The 15721-nt window shown below is 45.4% G+C and overlaps 1 protein-coding gene across 5 annotated transcripts in view; it reads left to right on the top strand.

Annotated features, from left to right (window-relative positions):
* Positions 1 to 15721, top strand: part of FAM107B (family with sequence similarity 107 member B) — a 220526-nt gene that overhangs the window by 166582 nt on the left and 38223 nt on the right. Inside the window, exon 1 of one of the 5 annotated variants that reach the window (XM_067030477.1) lies at positions 9313 to 9333. The exons of 3 other annotated variants lie outside the window; for them this stretch is intronic. The gene's annotated coding sequence lies outside the window, so the exon portion shown is untranslated. Of the gene's footprint in view, positions 1 to 9312; positions 9334 to 13950; positions 14032 to 15721 lie in introns of those variants that run through there. One more of the 5 variants, XM_059059237.2, reaches the window with a different exon arrangement.

Here is a 15721-nt window from a genome sequence, read left to right as displayed (position 1 = left end):
GCCTCCCTATTCCCACCTCTGTCCTGGTGTTTCTTTCTCATGAGGATTTACGAATGCTCAGGTCTCGCCCATCTCAAAGCAGAAACAAAACAGAACAAACACTGTGAAACCCACGCCTTCCCTGGTGCCCTCCTCTTTTCAGCTGTCACTTTCTCTCTCCTCCTCTTTGATTAAACTTCTTGAGAGGATATTCTACTTTCTGGCCTGTAGGACTGATCTGCTGCTGCCTGACAGACCATCATACAGGACACACAGTTCTTGTCTCACAGTTTCTGTGGGTCAGGAATCCAGGCACAGCTCATACCAGCCTGTACTTCAGGGTCTCACCAGGCTGCAGTCCACGTGGGCACTGGGGCTGTGGTCTCATCAGAGGCTCGGCTGGAGAAGAATCTTCTTCTGAGCTCACTGAGGTTGTTGACAGAAGGCCTTTCCTTGCAGTTGTGGGACCTAGGTCACCCTTGGTCCATAGAGGTCATTGCTCTTCCACGACACAAGGGATTTCACTTAATTCATGGCACCTTAGGTCCTCACAGATGGCGAGGGAGGGAGAGGAGGGGAGAGAGGGAGTGCAGGGTGGAATTTCGGGAATGATATCCCATCACCTTGGTCTAATTCTGTTGGTTAGAACTGAGCCCCAGGTTCTGTCCACACTCAGAGGGGATTAAACTAGGGGGGAACAATGGGAGGTGAGGATCCTAGGGACCACCTTAGTCTGTCTGTCCTGTCTCAGTTTGCTGATTTCCATTCACTCCTTAAACCACTGTATTCTTCTTCTTTTTTTTAAAAAAATCTCTGCCACTGTACTGACACTCATCTCAGAGGCAGAATTGGCTACGTGATGTATGTGCAGGGCTCTGTGCAGGGTGACAGTGAGAGGCTCCTTGTTCACAAATTATTTCAGGATTTCAAGATGGCAGCAGCAAAGCGTTAGACCCAAGTGTGGGGCCTCAACTGACACAGGGATGCAAAGGTCCACACCCGTGAGGCCAGCCTCCCTGTTGCTAAATCTAGAAGGCACTTACTTGCTTGGGCGCTTTCTCGCTTGACCTCTCAGCAGTTTTGCTTGTCCACCCGCCACTGCTGAGAGCGTCTTGCTTTCTGAAACATCTTCATGTCCCTGAGCTTTTGAGACCTTGGCGCCCTCCTGGCTCCCCCCCCTCTTTCTGGATCTTCCCCTTCAGGCTCCTTTGCAGGCTCCTCTTCTTTATCCGTCCTCTTCTATTTGAGGATTTGGAGGGCACCTTTGTCACCCTGTGAGTTTCTGTAGCCTCAGTTGCTTGTGGATTTGGGGCTCCCAGATCTACGTAACCAGCCTGTATCTGACTCCCACGCTCTAGCACTCATGTCCAAGCTTCCTTTCTTCACTGGTATATGCTTTATGGGCATCTAAATGCAGTGGGTCTAAAGGTGATCTCCCTGTTTTCTCTGATCAAGCATGTTTCTCTTCAGAGTCATTCATTTGGCCAATGGCTCCACGGTCTCACCAGGTGAGTTTGGATTTCTGGTTTTGCTGTGTTCCTCTGTCTTGAGCCCCTTCGCTCTTCTTTTTTTTTTTGCGGTACGCAGGCCTCTCCCGTTGCAGAGCACAGGCTCCGGACGCGCAGGCGCAGCGGCCACGGCTCACGGGCCCAGCAGCTCCACGGCACCTGGGATCCTCCCGGACCGGGGCACGAACCCGCGTCCCCTGCATCGGCAGGTGGACCCTCAACCACTGCGCCACCAGGGAAGCCCCCCTCCTCTCCTGATTGATCTTACTTGTATTGAAGGTCTGTGCCTCCACATGGCTGTGAAGGGCTCGCCTTGGGACTCTATTTCATCTGGGTGATCTTGTTCTCCGGGCCTCCTGGGCTTGTTTGTTCACACCCAGCATACTTCACTGCTCTTCCTCAGTTAAGGGTCCGCTTCCCTGCTTAGAATAGGAGCCTCCTGAGAGCAGAGACTCAGTTTTGTTCACTGTTTTATCCTCAGTATTGGGAAGCTGGGCACCTGCTACACCCTCAATAAATATGTTATTTTAAAATTAATTAATTTATTTATTGGCCACACCTCGGGGCATGTGGGGTCTTAGTTCCCCGACCAGGGATTGAGGGATTGTACCCGTGCTCCCTGTGGTGAAAGCGTGGAGTCTGAACCCCTGGACTGCCAGGGGAGTCCCAATAAATATGTAATATTTTAATGAAAGAGTTTTTTATTTTCAGCCTGATTTTTTAAAAAGCATGACTGTTTTGTTCCTTTGTAGAAACCATACGTTTTGGAAAAACAGGACAACTGTATAGAAGAACTGCTGTTCTGGAGGTGCTAGGAATACCTATAATGTTACAGTAGTTTGGGACCTTTTGATTGGATTGTTGTTGATTAGAAGGTAAAGTTGTAACAGGCACTCCGTGGGGGTTTTCTTATTTCCATGGAGTTCCGGGCCTAGTGGTTGCGGGGGAGCCCGTGTCATTGGGTCTGCGGAATTCAGAGCACTGCTTGTGTCATTTGGTAGCACGAAGTAGAAACCTGATCGCTGTGAAGGGAAGTCGGTATCAGGCACCGTCATCGGAGTCGCTCTGCCCTTACCCCAGATGTTTTCACATATTTTTATTTTATTTTATTTTTTTTAAAAATTATTTATTTATTTATTTATGGCTGTGTTGGGTCTTCGTTGCTGCGCGAGGGCTTTCTCTAGTTGCGGCGAGCGGGGGCCGCTCTTCATCGCGGCGCGCGGGCCTCTCACTGTCGCGGCCTCTCGTTGCGGAGCACAGGCTCCAGACGCGCAGGCTCAGTAGTTGTGGCTCACGGGCTTAGTTGCTCCGCGGCACGTGGGATCTTCCCGGACCGGGGCCCAAACCCGCGTCCCCTTCATCGGCAGGCGGGTTCTCAACCACTGCACCACCAGGGAAGCCCTATTTTTGGTTTTTTAACCAACAAGTGGAGAGGTAGTTGTGGGCAGAGATCTACATCTCTGATTTTCCGGGATCTTGTTTTCCTTGCAATATCTGCTTTACGTGGTGTTTGGTAATAGAAGGTCGAAACGCATTTCTGTATTTGGGGGCCTAATGATTTAGAGACTAAACATGGGCCAGAAGAGGACGGATTCCATTCAGCAAAGACACTGCGCATCTATCAGAGGTCTTGGAGAAGTCTCATTTTAAGCAGAAGTCTGTTACAAGCAAACAAAATAATACATACACTTATTTGTTAAAGAGACCCTTTATTCTACAGCCTAGTGGCTCTCAAACTTTTTGATATCAGGACCCTCTGTTTATACTGTTAAAGAGTATTTGAAGACCCTCAAAGACCTCTGTCCATTGTAATATCTATTGATTATTTACTGTGTTAGGAATTAAAACTGAGAAGTTTAGAAAATTCACTTAAAAATGGCCAAAATTACAATACGCCCATTACGTATTAGCAGAAGACCATTCTTATTGAAAAGTAACATTTCCAAAACAGAAAAAAATAGTGAGATGAACGTTATTTTACATTTGTGCACATTTTAAAAATAATTTTTTAAATGGAAATCACTATTTTTTCAAAATTAAAACAGTTAATGACACTGGTGGCATTGTTTTACATTTTTGCAAATCTGTTTCATAACCAGCTTTAATAGAAAATAACAGGGTTCTCATAACTGCTTCTGCATTCAATGTGTTGATAGGTTGTTTTGGTTGAAGTATACGTAGAAAATCCAATCTTACACAGATACATAACTGGTAAAGGTGGGAGTACTGAAATAACCTTTTCAGAGAATTATGGATGGTACAGCGTGGATTCTGAAACCTCAACAGTGATCTTTTCTCAGTCTGTTACATTAAAATTCATTAAATTATCTTCCATTTTGACTAGGAGAGGAGGGTAGCTGAGTCAGTTATAATACACCTGTATAATGGTATATTATGCAATCATATTTTAAAAGTATTTTATCACAGATGAAATGCCTACAAATGTCGTAAATTGTCTACTTCATATGACCCTCATTTTGCTAAAAAAAAAAGAAAAGAGATGTGTATTGTATTAACTGAAAGGAAAATATATCAAAATATGGAATATGTTTAGTGATGCATTCATGGATGATATTTTATTTTCTATATACTTTTCTGATTTCCAAATTTTCTATGATCACATTGCTTCTAAAACCGGCAGCTGGGGGGGAGAGTTTTTTTTTTTTTTAATGGAGAAATAAATATGTCTGTTAAACCTTTTCCCTCATCAACAGGTCACCTTGTACATGAAAACCCCAGTTTTTATAGTTGGAGCGGTAACAAAGATCCCTTTTCCTCCTTCAAGTTTTTGTTTATTTAACAGACTAGTGTAACTTTCCTATGTCTGTTTTCAACCTCAGAACTTTTCCTCTTTATTTGAGTAACAATTAATTGATTTTTTAGAGAAACTTTATTCAAGACTTATTCAAGCAAAGTGTTGATTGTGGAACTTTATAGCAGGGGCATAATTTGCTTTTTCTCATTTCTGCTTCACCTCAGGCAAGCACTGATTCTTTTTTTTTTTTTTAATTAATTTATTTATTTTTGGCTGTGTTAGGTCTTCGTTGCTGTGAGGGCTTTCTCTAGTTGTGGTGAGCGGGGGCTACTTACTCTTCGTTGCCGTGCACGGGCTTCTCATTGCGGTGGCTTCTCTTGTTGCAGAGCACAGGCTCTCAGCACGCAGGCCTCAGTAGCCGCGCCACGAGGGCTCAGTAGTTGTGGCTCGTGGGCTCTACAGCACAGGCTCAGTAGTTGTGATGCACGGGCCCAGTTGCTCCGTGGCATGTGGGATCTTCCCGGACCAGGGTTCGAACCTGTGTCCCCTGCATCGGCAGGCAGATTCCCAACCACTGCGCCACCAGGGAAGCCCAAGCACTGATTCTTATGTAAGTAAAATGCAGAAGGATCTTGTCCTACAGAGATAGTAGAGCTCCTTGCATAGCTGGAGAAATATTCCTGGAAATTAACATGCAATTAACCTCTCAGTTACTGCCTCTGAGTCCTTTTGTCAGTGGTGTGTTGAGTATTTCTCTTTACAATTTTTTTTTCAAAGATTTTTTTTTGATGTGGACAGTTTTTTTTTAAGTCTTTATTGAATTTATTACAATATTGCTTCTGTTTTATGTTTTGGTTTTTTGGCCAAGAGGCACTTGGGATCTTAGCTCCCTACCAGGGATCGAACCCACACCCCCTGCATCGGAAGGTGAGGTCTTAACCACTGGACCACCAGGGAAGTCCCTCTCTTTACAGTTTTATGGCTGGAAGTTGAAGTGTCTACCCACAGATGCAAAGGGCATCTCACATCTGGGGATGAGCTCCCTGCTTACGCCTGGATTTAGAAAGCATGTTTGTTCACTGTTATGTAGCTGATGTAGTATTGTCCTAACGTATTGCTGCTTTAAGGCTTTTGTCCTTTGTCTGTGGACAGGAATCCAAATCTGCTGATGGTCTATTTTCCTGAAAGTGGAGGATTCCATCCTGTTGGTATTTCTTTATGTTCCCTATGATATAATTAAGTGATTACTAATATGGCTACAAAGCACCCACAAAGCAGGAAATTAGCAGTTTCGCATCCTCTACTTATCATTTTAAAGATATGAACATTGTTACTTTGATATGTCCAGCTGAACATTCAGTTCTGTGGCTTTAGTTAATAAGTTAGTGACTGTTACCATTTTCAGTCTCTCCCCAAACTGTTTACTAAGGCACAGCTCACTTTGAAGTATAAACTGTGATGGGTAACTACTTAATTATTCGTCCTAATACTGTTTTACATTAAAAGACCATTCTATCCTCTGCTTAAAACAATTGAGAATATTCTACTTGGGGGCACCCTTAAAGCATTCATCATTATATTTGAAAATATTCTAATTTAATTGTAGTCAGATTTTATGAGTTGAGTATTTTGGAGGCTAAGAAATATACTCCAAATAATACCTAGTGGTTTCTTCCTTTTATAATGGAAACCACTCTTTGAATTTAATTATTTCTTGGGTCTGTCATCGTCTTTCATGTAATAGACTGGGCTTGGAAGGTATCACAGATTCTACGTAAGACACGAGAAGTGTCACTATTATTGCATTACCATAATCATAAACTGCAGGAGCCTTTAGAATATAACCTGAAGAACTTGCCATGATACGGAAGATAGGCTTCATGAGGGCAGGAGCTTTGATTCCTTTCCTGCTAATCGCATCCTGTTTAGAACAGTGCCAGGCACTTAATCGATGTGGAATAAATACTTGATGAATTATTGGAAGATTGGACTCACTAGATTTCCTCTGTGGGCTACTGTAAACAATATGCATTTGCTTTCCAGGAGTCATGTCTTCTCCGAAGGGGCAGGAGTAGCTTTTTTTTTTTTGCGGTATGCGGGCCTCTCACTGTTGTGGCCTCTCCCGTTGCGGAGCACAGGCTCCGGACGCGCAGGCCCAGCGGCCATGGCTCACGGGCTTAGTTGCTCCGCGGCACGTGGGATCCTCCCGGACCAGGGCACGAACCCGTGTCTCCTGCATCGGCAGGCGGATTCTCAACCACTGCGCCACCAGGGAAGCCCAGGAGTAGCTTTTTGCAAGTGAAAGGCTTGTTGTGTGTAGCTTGACTCAAACCCCACCAGGCCCTGTGCCTGACATACATACAGTCAGTGGTCGGGTGTTTAGAACAAAATTCCAGTGGGACGGCCAGGTAGTTGCTTCTTTTTGCTTGTGTTTGTCAGTGGCTTCTAGAATCATCATATGCCCAGTAGGTGGAGAAAATGGGGCATGAAGAGCCCAGGGAGGTTGATGGGAAGCTGTTTTGAATTTTTCATTGGTAAATACTGGGACTTTGGCATACCGGAATGTGGGTTTTTTGATGATAGGCGTGGAAATGGTATGAACAACCTGGATTAGAGTTCTTGTTGGAAAAAGCTTGGTGTGTCAGACATTTATCAGAGGCTCCATCAGAATTGATGGCAGCTGTTGTATACAGGTGCCTAAAACAGCTTCTGTCGTGCCTTCTCCTTCTCGGGGACCTGCCGCACCTCTGTCTCACTGACCGCGTCACAGGGAAACCACGTCTGGTTTCAGAGCCCTGGGTTACCTGCTCCTCTTACTGATTCAGCCGAATCTCCTGTCGCTCACCCCTTCAGTCCCCTGGTTTCAGTCAGGCTGGTGTCTCCATTGTTTCTCCCGTCGGGTGGGCCCTTCCTGCTTCTTAAAAGTCCCCTGCTTGGCCACTGCTGACTCCGCCTGGTCACACCCTTCTTTCGAGGGAGGCTTGCTTCAGCGGAGTTTCACACTCTGACTAATCTGTTTTGCCTACTCTCTGCAATTTTGTTCTGAATCAAGATGTAGTGTTATGTGATACTCATGTTACTTGTGTTGATTTAGTTTTTACAAAAAGACTAAACACCCTTAAAATGGGTTCTTGTACTTCTTTTATATTCCCTAAGCCTGTGATGGGCGTTTGTTCCAAATGGAAAAAAAAAATAGAAGAAAAAGTAGGAAATGCTGATGGGACAGACTTGATTTTGGAACACTCCGCTTACCCATTCTGAGGATGTGGGCAACCTAGGGGCCCTGAGCTAATTCATATTGTTTGATTGTCTGGATCTCAAGCCACTGAGTGAAGCCGTGAGTGAAATAGTCCTGACCCTGCTGGTTGAAGTGAGACTGCAGGCTGGGGTTGTGGATTTGGAAACCTGGAGGTGGTGTGAACATTGAATGAACTAGAATGTTTCAGCTTGGGAAGGAGGATGTTGAAGTTTAAACTAACACAATTTTCTTCACATTTATAGAAAGCTTTTACCAGTTCTTGCAGCACAACACAACACAACACTTCTCTGATGACCGAATGAGAAGCTGTGGGCTGAAAGGACTTCAGTTCAATAAGACTGATTGAAATTGCTCGTGGGAACCTTTTTAGTTGCTTTTTTTGGAAGAAAAGGGTAACTTTAATTTCCCTGGTGTGGATTCCCCTAGAATGGAATTCCTGGAGGGCAGGTCCTCCAGTGTTATTTGCCATGTGTCCTGGTACTCAGTGCTGGCACAAGAGGTACTCAGTGAAGGTGGGCGGATGGATGGATGCATGCATGCATGCATGGATGCATGGATGGGTGGATGGATGGTTGGATGCATGGATGGATGCATGCATGGATGGATGGATGCATGGATGGATGGCTAGATGGATAGGTGGATGCATGGGTAGATGCATGGATGGATGCATGGATGGGTGGATGGATGGATGGATGGATGCATGCATGCATGGATGGATGCATGGATGGGTGGGTGGGTGGATGGATGGATGGATGGATGGATGCATGGGTGGGTGGGTGGATGGATGGATGGATGGATGCATGGATGGATGGATGGCTAGATGGATAGGTGGATGCATGGATAGATGCATGGATGGATGGATGCATGGCTGGCTGGGTAGATGCATGGATGGATGCATGGATGGATGGATGGGTGGATACATGGATGGATGGATACATGGATGGATGGACGGATGGATGGATACATGGATGGATGCATGGATGGGTGGGTGGATGGATGGATGGATGCGTGGATGGATGCATGCATGGATGGATGGATGGATGGATGCATGGATGGATGGCTAGATGGATAGGTGGATGCATGGATAGATGCATGGATGGATGCATGGATGGGTGGTGCAGCTGCTTGGTCTTGGAGGTGGAGGGAGAGGAGACTCTTGGAGATGGAGCAGTGGCTCTTGCTGTCCTGACGAGCCTTCCCTCTTTCCCTGCTGTGTTATCGCCCGGACCCCATTGGAGGTGTGGCTGGTCATAATGGGAACTCCTTTAGTGTTTCTCTACTGGAGCTGGACACACTTTTATGTTTTTTGAAGTTTCACAGATGATTCTCATGTGCAGGGGAGGATTGGAAACCACAGCTGTAGTGTTTGAAGGAAAACAGAAGTTAACTTAAGCCAGTTTGTCCACATGTGAATGAACAAAAGCAGCTTATCCTTTTTGCTGGGGGGGGAGGGGAGGGTGTTATTTTGCTGAGATGGACCCACCTAACTCACTAGTTGTTTTTCTTCCCCCTACGTCTTCATCTGCTGTTTTGGACTTTTTTTTTTCCACGTTTAGCTCTTGGCAGCTAATAAGAATTCAAGTTCTTTGGGCACATTTTTATGATACCTGGCAGAACATATTGTAAAGGTGTTGAAGTGTTTCTTAAAATTTAGCAGCACAGTGTAGGTGGTTTCCAGCTCCAGCCACTAGATTTAGCATCTCCCTGCTCAACTCCCCGTCCACCCCCTGGACTCCCAGTCCTCTCTGCGATCTCCAGCAGCACAGTTATCAGCAGCTTAGCTCCGAGTTCAGAATCGCAGGAAGGAAAGCAGTGGGGAAAGCCGGGACCAGGTGAGCACTGCCCGTTGACCTCTCTGTTTAGTTATCTTCCTGGACAATTCTTGAAATGTCCATCCAAGTTTGGTCATTTTCTGGCCGTGTAATAATTCAGACAATACTTTGTGAATCAGTAACCTTTTATATGTTATGCATTTTGGCATCGCTAGGAAGGTCAAGTAGTTATTTACCTTTTACACCGCAGCGTGAAGTGAATATAGGAATTTGGAAAGTTGTTTGTGAGTGCGTGGTGTGCGTGTGCTTCTGCAAAGCAGGCAGGGGAGGAGAGCAGTTAGGGACCCTGTGGTGAATTGCAAAGCGGAAAGGTGCGTTGATGGGGGAGGTGAGGGAAGCTGACGCACTGGGGAAACCCGGAGGGAATTACCTGGACTGAGGGAGCGTGGGTCCGAAGAGGAGTTTAGTCTTTTTTTTCTAAAAATTAAAAAAAAAAAAAAAGATTTGCCTGGCTCCCAAACAGGAAGAGGTGGCTCTGCCTCATTTCTGTTCTCCGCTAGTAATGGACGTCTCTCGCGGGGGATGAAAACACCATCACGCGGCAGTCAAGAGCTCAGACGCTGGTGTCAGACCCACGGGCCTGATGAGGCTTTTCCAGCTGCGCCACCTCGCACCAGTTGCTAACATCCCTGGGCTTCAGCTTCTCCTCTTTCAATAAGGACAGTAATCCCTCCATCATAGGACTGTCTCGGAAGGCAAATGACGTGAAAAACGCAGTGTTCAAGATGGTGCCTAGGACTTCCCTGGCGGTCGAGTGGTTGGGACTCCGCACTTCCACGGCTGGGGGCACGGGTTCGATCCCTGGTCGGGGAACTAGGATCCCGCACGCCGGGCAGCACGGCCAAAAACCAAAACCAAAAAAACACAAAACAACGGTGCCTGGAGCATAGTTAAACACTGAATAAATGTTAACGAGGAGGAGAACTAGTATTTCTAAGGATTACCTGGGAACCAAACTGTCATTGATAACAGAGTTCCTATTACAAATTGCAATGTTTTAAAACTCCCGTTTAAATCAGGAGGTTGCAGGAGTGCACAGACCACAGCGTGGATATTTAGTGGGGAGAAATAGAGTAGAAATTAATTTTGCCCAAGACAAGTGAATACTTTTTTTATTGGTCCATGACCAACTTAGGACAAAGAAAATTGTTCATGGGCTGCATCTTTTCTAACCCTGCAAAATTTACTGAGGCACTGAATTGCTTTAACAAGCGATAATCAAACATTTAGTAATTGTAAGCCCTGGAGATACAGTGGTGCACAGAGAGCAATGGCCCCGATGCTCAGGTAGCTTCATATCTAGAGGGAAGATGATAAAAAAAACATGTTCCCAGCAGTAAAACAAACAGTTCCCCAGACTGTGAGGGTGGGATGCGAGCTTAGGACAGAGACTGATGGTGGAAGGACCCAAGTTAGGTGGAGTGATCTGGGCAGGTGATGTTTGAGTGGAGATTCAAGGGTGAGCCCGTAGTATGGAGAGATTTGGGATGGGATGGGATGGGTTGGAGCGGGTACTGGCGTAAGCACAGACTAGGTAAAAAATGAAGGCAGGCCGGCAGGACTGGAGGGCGGGGAGCAAGGTTGCAGGGAGAGACGGAGAGATCCAGGGGACGAGGTGTGAGAAGTAGGCCCGGGTCAGGTCAGGTAGGGAGTGACGGCCATGGTCAGGGGCTTAGAGAAGCTTCTGGGGAGTGACCTGACCTAAATTACATTTTAAGACAGTCCCACGGGCTAGTGCAAGCTTCCTGCTTTAACATTTTTCTATTTGATAATGAAGAAAACACCAGGAGAGTGTTTTTGGTTTTTTTTTGTGTGTGTGGTACGCGGGCCTCTCATTGCTGTGGCCTCTCCCGTTGCGGAGCACAGGCTCCGGACACGCAGGCCCAGCGGCCACGGCTCACGGACCCAGCCGCTCCGCGACACGTGGGATCTTCCCGGACCGGGGCACGAACCCGCGTCCCCTGCATGGCAGGCGGACTCTCAACCACTGCGCCACCAGGGAAGCCCCAGGAGAGTGTTTTTAGCCATGGAGATGTTGGTATCTGGAGGTATTTGAGAAGCAGTAATGACACCGAGACCTTCTGAGTTTTCAACCTGAAACTGCGTTGCAGCTGAACTGGGAGGCCGGGCTGGCGGCCCCGATCACATGCTACAGGTTCCCGTCAAGAAGAGCACACAGGAGGCTGCTGATGTAGCCAGAGGCTGACACAGCTTTGTGGCGTCCAGAGCAGAACTGTCACTCGTCTGGGCCGTGACCGGTGAGGATACTGTGACCTGGCCTGTGGCTGGCAAACTGAGTGCTGACCGAGGTATTTCCATTTTCAATCACAGCATCCAGGCCAAGCCAGGAGCAATCCAGAAACTCCGCGATCAGCACTTGTAGATCTTCTGTGCTTTTGGGAAGCGTAACGTGGGCTACTGTAATGTAGATTTCTGATAGCAAGTTACGGATGATGAAGTCAGGTGTTTCGGGTGACAGAGAAGGACCCTTTGGAAGAGACCTCTTTAAAGCAACCGTCATTAATCCAACAGTGCTCCTTTCTATGTGGAGTGCTGAGCTGTCTTGCTGGTTTGCCTCCAAGTATGGAAAGTCACAGCACACAGGCAGTGAGGGGCTGCATTTCAGAAACAAGCTTTAATCGGGATTTCTTCTGGTCATGGATCTTGCGAGGAGTCACCCTATCATTTTGTATTGTAGTTGCAGATGGGCAAGGAGCAGATTTCTCACGTTTCCCTTTTTGGGAGGGATGGGGTAGTGTGTGTGCCTTCGAAAGGCCTGTCTCTGTTGGAGCCTGTGGTGCCTGGTGCAGTGTGTGTGTGTGTGTGTGTGTGTGTGTGTGTGTGTGTGTGTGTGTGTGTGTGTGTGTGTGTGTGTGTGAGAAGAAAGTCTGCAAGTTTAGATCAGACTGCCCTGATTAGTGAGAACCTTCTGGTCTCCTGGTCTGGGGCTCACAGGTGAGGAAACTGACCCCAAGGGGCAGGATCATTTGCTGAAAGCACAGAGAGCCTGTCGGTGGCTGAGCCGGGACTAGGACCTGGCATTTTTGGTGCTGGGACCTGTGCCTTTTGACAAAACACGTTGTTTACATTAATTGTAAAGAAAATGGTTAGTAACAGATGTAATGAGGAAATTAATAATGTCCCATTATTCCAAGCCAGTGAGTTGAATCTTTTTAAATCTGCAGTGAGCCATTTTAAGAGGAAGCAAAATTTGTTTCTTGCTAGTGAGGTAGAAGCAGAACTTATTTTTAAAAATGAGAATGAGGCAAAATAAAACTAGATTAAAGACAAATAAAAATGTTAGTCTAGGATACTTTGTATCTTTGTTTTATAATCAGGCTCTAAATTAGAATGTCGGTGGGTGTACACACTTCTGTATATAAAATAGGTAACTAATAAGAATACTGTATAGCACAGGGAACTCGACTCAATACTCGGTAGTGACCTAGATGGGAAAAGAATCTAAACAAGAGTGGGTGTATGTATATGTATAACTGAGCCATTATGCTGTACAGCAGAAGCTAACACAACATTCTAAATCAGCTATACTCCAATAAAAATTTTAAAAAAATTACAATGTCGGTAGGAGTGACATTTAATGATTCTAAATTCATAAGGTCATCAGTACTTAATTAAAATAATGGATGTATTAGTGAATCTACTTTTGTTAGATGATATTATTTAATCTGGTGGTTAGTTCCATAATTACTTTTTTTCCTAAGGGTAAAAAGATGCTGTATCTCTTCAGATTATTAAATAGCTATATAGCTCATGGGTTGTATTCTCCTTTGGTTTGCCAAACTAGTTACTTCTTAATGCTTGGAAAGTAGTTTATATAATTAGTGATAGTTGTTTCGTGTAAAACAAAGAACTAAACTGCTAAATACCAATCTGAGCGGGCGTTATTGTCCACTGTTGCTATGACAACGTAACAATTCAAGTGTAACATGTATAGCTGACTCGTTCACACCTTGAGGGCACACACTCACACGGTTCACCTCTGTTTGCTGTTTTAAAGAAAAGGCTTCAGTGATTAGGTGATGGTGTATTATCGACATGTCTTTCATCCACTTGGTTAAATTAATGTGGTTGATGTGCTTTGGTTTTTTCCATGGAACAGCCTGTCAGCGCTTCTGTTTACCCACTTTTGGGGATAAGGAAGTGGTGGGGGTAGCATTTGCCAACGAATGTGGGCAGGAAAGCGAGGGAGAAATGTAACCCTATTTTGAAAAATTCTTTCGACACTTTATTAACTACTTGGTCCTGGTACTTCCTCTTGTGAAAACTGATTTAATGCAATCCTGCCCAATCCTGCCCCCCCCCCCTGCTGTGAGATTGTTTATTGCCCTCAGCAGAATTCCTGGCATATTTGAGGCCCTGCCCCTCCGATTCCTGCCAGATCCCCAAGCCACAGGCGGCTCAGTCGCTGCCCTGCCTTTATCCTGTCCCTGGTCAAGACCTCGTAGGGTAAATACAGTTTAACCCTGGAGATTGTTCTGGGCACTCCTGTGGCCCCGCCTGAGGCCCCGCCTTTTGTGGCTCTCTGCCTGTCATTGCCTTGGCTTTGAATGAAGTCTGACAACTTTACCCTGCCTTACAAACCTGGGACACCCGCCTCCCTTCCCTTAGTAAATAGACTCATGGGAGGTGTTACATACGCTACCTGCAGTGCTGCTGCAATTGGACATATTTCCTAAGGTTCGTGATAGCTGTTTGTTTGGGAGGTGTGTTTGAAGGGTGGAGCAGTGAGAGGGTAGAAGGAAAAACGATAAGGTTTCTGACTTTGAACAGGTGAAGCCTGCTTACCTGAGAAATTTGGTGACCTGTGCTGATGGGCAGCTGAGATACTGGCTGGGCGGCGGGTGCGGGGGCTGATGAGTCCTTATTAGTCAGTCGTTAATCCAAACAGCAACCCTGAGAGGGAAAGATAAGGAAAGAGGAGCTCCGAAGGCAAACCCGCAACAAAGGTTTTGACATGAGTTCGCTTATGTTTGAACTCTGGCCTTCCCGTGGCTAATTGTATGACTTTGGATAAGTGCCTTAGCCCCTCTGGCCCTCTCCCTCCAGTGTTGTGAAAATTCACTGAGGTGATGGATGTGGACATTTAGGACCGTGCCCAGCCCACAGCTAATATTTACTGAATAATTATTTTGATATTTTTCTTGTTGAAACAAGGTCACCCAGCTAATGCGTGGCAGAGCAGGCTCTGACTTTCTCAGACTTGAAAGCTTAGCTCTTTCTACTGTTTCATAACCACCGTTACTGTCGCCATGTGTCTTTTCACCAGGAAGAAAAATACATCAATTCTTAGGTGTCCCCCTTACCATTTTCCGCCTGTTTCCCACATGCGGGTGTAAAGGACCTTTGACGGTTGGCTTGCAGGTACCTGGGACTGGAGAACTTCCTCTTACCCATTGCTAACGCCAGTTAAGTGTGTGGAATTTTGTCCTGCTTCTTAAAAAATATGCAACTAGAATTATTGTCTTGGTATTAAGAATCCGAGTTACACTGTAGTTTTTAACAGAGAAGCAAATGCCATTGCAGTTAGCTTTAAATATTGATGTACTGTGGCTATCGTTTTATTTATGGATAGAGAAACTATTGAAACTGCTTTTAAAAAAAACACTTTAAGAAGGGGAGAAAATACTGCCTCGGCGATCTCTGTTCCCCATGTTAATCGTAACAGGGAAAAAGGCTTATTACTGAACTGTGAACAGATGTAATTCTCTAAGTAACCTTTAATTTGTATTTCTTTACTCATTCACACATAGCTAGGAGGATGTGAGCTTATTCCTTAACGATTGGAATAAGGATATTTTAAAGATTAGACAGAGGAGAAGATGATGACTTTTTAGTATCAGTAAGAGAAGCACAAATAAACTTTTAAAAGGTCACGGTTTTAAGTGCTTCCCATTTGGAAGGGAAGAGGACAGTTGGCTGCTGTTGGAAGTTTTCAGGTGCTTTGCCTGGTACCCGGAGTGCTGCCAGGTGATGGTGGCAAGTTTAAGTAGATGAATTAGGACAGGATTTTCCAAGCTGCATCCATTAGTGGGTCACAAGAAGCATTACCAAAAAAAGAAACTGAAAAATATCAGAGTGTATATAGCATAAGGCTAGTATTGCTTCTGGAAACTTTTACTTCAGCTAACTTTAGTGTGGTGTGTTATTGGGTCCCTGTGTATAAAGAGGATTACAGACAGAAAAGTTTGAAAGCCATCGATCTGAGGTATTTTAGAAAGTTTATCAGCTGTAGAGCAAGTCTAAATGTTACATAGAAGGGAAGTTCCACTGAGTCCTTAACATTGGTTTTCCTACATGGCTCACAGAACGAAATGTAGGAACACTCAGTGGTAACTCAGATTTTTTTCCCCCAGAGCTAATATATATT

Source organism: Kogia breviceps, chromosome 3 (genome assembly GCF_026419965.1).
Source record: "Kogia breviceps isolate mKogBre1 chromosome 3, mKogBre1 haplotype 1, whole genome shotgun sequence".
In the NCBI taxonomy this organism is placed as follows: Eukaryota; Metazoa; Chordata; class Mammalia; order Artiodactyla; family Physeteridae; genus Kogia; species Kogia breviceps.
This window is presented reverse-complemented; position numbering and strand designations above follow the sequence as displayed.